The 3,487-nt window shown below is 33.8% G+C and overlaps 1 pseudogene; it reads left to right on the top strand.

Annotated features, from left to right (window-relative positions):
* The first annotated feature begins 1,172 nt into the window (after positions 1-1,172).
* Positions 1,173-2,719, top strand: LOC146723881 (divergent protein kinase domain 1C-like; annotated as a pseudogene).
* Positions 2,720-3,487: the final 768 nt, after the last annotated feature.

The raw sequence follows: 3,487 nt of genomic DNA, 5'->3' as shown, positions 1-3,487 counted from the left end.
TTATAAAATCAAAGATACAAAAATTAACCATTGAAAAAAAGTAAATTAATAAAAATGGACTTACAGTTAAATCGAGTAAGATGTTATATTGTGACGTGGAGGCTTTCAGTGTTGATAGCTCGAGGTGGTAACAATAACGTATGATTTATAACTCTCAGAGAGACGACGACCCGAAACTGAGAAAATAGTTATTTGTTTATGTTTTTTAACTTTCAAATCTTTGGTAGTCTATGTATAATGTCGTCATAAATTACTGGCAAGCCATCAATATCTGTTTTAAATTGAGACTGTTATTTTGCCTTTTATAAATATTATCTCTGAAATCAATCTTTTATTATATTGTGTGATTCTTTATCAAGTATTTTACATCGTCTCAACAAAATTCATGATTATGTTTTAATCCATGATCAGTGATTACCGATTTTTTACATTTTGTGTATATTAGATCGATGTTCAGATATTCTAGTAGATAATTTCCTACTAGTCTGACCAACATACGATGCATTGCTCTTAATTTTTTACACAATGGCTTAAAGGCGTTTGTTTATCAACATTATACATATATAGCAGAGAAAAGTATAGAATCGAAAGGATCTGAATAACTCAGTTGGAAGAGCAGTCGCCCGGCAAGCGAAAGGTCTCGGGTTCGATTCCCGATTCTGCGACTTTCGGATCTATATTTTTCTCTCGCATTTATTTCCTTAGGGGGGGGAACAGAGGATGTATGGAATTAAATCTCTTGTAGAGATTATTCCAATTTTAAATCTTGGCCGTGACCAAGTAAAATTTGGTGCCTGTGCACAGGTATTTAATTCTAACGAAAAAATTTAGTTTCGTTGGGATAACACACTGTCATCCGCGATTTGGCTCTTATTGCCTGTCTTATACATTATATTTATATTTATATTACAGAACCTTGTTAACTCTTAATTTTAATTTAAAGTTAAACAATTTATGTGCGAAACATTTTTTGTAAAAGACATCTTAATAGCACAACATATCGCAAAGATATTCAAAGGATATCCAGAGAACATTCGAACATTCTATAGGATATTCTCTAAAACGTCTTTGGGATATGTGTATAGGAAATAAGATTTTTAAAACATTAAAATGACCCACTCTATATATTGTATAGCATAAGAAATTTCAATACGAATGATTTTTCAATTCAGGACCAAAACATCCTCGGAGCAATTGAGTCTCGTACTGGATGGACGGGGAATGGTTTGCGACACTTTCCATCCGAAGGACGACTTCATCATCATGATCAAGGACTTGATTATCAATAAATGAATATGAGCCTCGCGCGACATCAATTGGAGAGACTTGCCCGATTGCGAACACATCGGATAGAGACTGAAACGAAGAGACGTCAATTGGAGATGGAGAAATCTTGGCCGTTGCTGCAGGAGAACGAATATCTGATGATGATCCTGTACGAGGACAGAGACGTGTTTCCGAAAATGATCGGCACGTGCGGCACCTTTTACGCGGTCGAGTACGTCAGACCGATCGAGACACCCACGACGGTGCTGGCCCTATCCGACTCGAAACCCGAATGGGCCAAAAGGCTAAAGCTCGCTGTGATGATTCTTAATTTGCTCGAGGAATTCGAAGCGGACTTCCCGAGCCGCTCTATCTCTGCGACGTGAAGATCAATCATTTTGGCTTGCCTCTAGGTGGGCAAAAAATTAAAATTTTTGGATCTAGACGCGGTCTTCCCGAAAACTATCATTGATGTGTAATTGCTGATGGTAAGAGCTGCGAGAAAACACGAGGACTGTGATTACTTCGACTGCCGGTCGGTCTGCTCCAAAAATAAACGCTGCGAATCGCCGGTTCTCAATAATAACTTACAGGTAATCGATTCGTTAGGTTAAAAAAAGTTGACAATAAACAATGACAAAATTACATTTGAGCTTTCTTTAAAGAGTTACAATCAAATAATCGAAAAATTTATTGAAGTAAAATTTATTTTTATTTAAGTTGAAAACCATAACATAAATTAACTAATGAAAATAGACAATAAGGTTAAAATTACATAAGGTGTTTAAATATGCGTCATTAACTTGAATGAACAAATTAGAAACGATTTAACAGAAAATTTCTCACTCGCTGCCCTTATGGAAATTATCACTAGTAAGTCCAATTAATCACTTATTTCGAGTACTTAATTGGCTGATATACAGTAATTTCTACAGTAATTAAATTATTGAGTAATTCTACAGTAATGATATATAGTAATTGAATTATTGAGCTTCTAATGATTTATACAGTATTAAATTTCCATAAGGATGCAGCATCGACCTGTCTATTAAAGCAAAACTCTTTAAAGAAGAGTCTTTTTCCTTTCAAACGTAATTTTGTCATTCTTTATTTCTTAATTCTATAATAGTATAATTATTGGATACGCCATTTTGAATTTTATTTAATTTATTATCAAATTTCGTCGCAAAAAGTTAGAAATATATGTGTACTTGCAGATTATCTGCGAGAAATCTTTCTCGGTTGGACGCTTTCAGGAACGATAATCATTCCTGGATTACTAATGTCAGAACATCCACCAGCACTTTAGCGGTGTTATTGAGACAATGCTCCAATCCTGATGGCGACACGAAGCATTTGCGCGCGCGGCAGCGACTGACAGCTTTAAAAAAAACGACTTTACAACATGCTGAGCGAGATGGAACAAGAATACTCAGCGCTTTGTGTGAAATAGGAAAACATATGAGAAAGACGATGTTGAGAGGGAAAAATCGCACTCTTTCGGCGCACAACAATAAAAAACGCCGCGAATTTACGATTGAATAAGATACAAACGATTATTTATCGAGATATATTATAATTTTTTCGTACAGGGTGTCCCATAGAAAATTGTTGAAACTAATCAGCTGTCGTTTTTTAATGCACGCAGTTATTGAGAAAACAAAATTGTGTTGGAAAGAGGCAAATCTGCAGTTTTTTAATGCATATAAATAAAATGTTTGTATATCAGTTTATTTTATTGATAAAAAGTAATGAAAAAGGTGTTAATAATCACATAAAATCAACACAAATGTGTTTTCGTAAAAAAACAGAATTTGTACAAATTTAAATGGTGCGCACTTCGAAAATATTATTTTTCATTAGTTTACATATGTGATTTTATTAGCACTTTTTCCATTATTTTTCAATAAAATATACAAACATTTTATTTATATCGATTAAAAATGCTTTCCTCTTTTCTCAACACAATTTTGTTTTCTTAATAACTGTATGCATTAAAAAAATGACCGTTGATTAGTTCAGCAATACAGGAACAAAGTAACCTGTATATTATCGAAATCCTACGTAACGCCTGTATTCGTTTAGTTTAGCAAAACTACGATATTAACAATCAGGAAATTTTCGTTTCACACTGCAGAAATAACAAAAAAGTCTAATAGAAGACTAGTGATACCAAAGTGAAGATAATATAATCTTATAATAGACACATATCCCCAAGACA

Source organism: Nylanderia fulva, unplaced genomic scaffold (genome assembly GCF_048542155.1).
Source record: "Nylanderia fulva isolate GAGA-0341 unplaced genomic scaffold, ASM4854215v1 Scaffold1619, whole genome shotgun sequence".
NCBI lineage: Eukaryota > Metazoa > Arthropoda > Insecta > Hymenoptera > Formicidae > Nylanderia > Nylanderia fulva.
The sequence above is the reverse complement of the archived record's forward strand: the minus strand, read 5'-3'. Positions and strand labels throughout refer to the sequence as shown.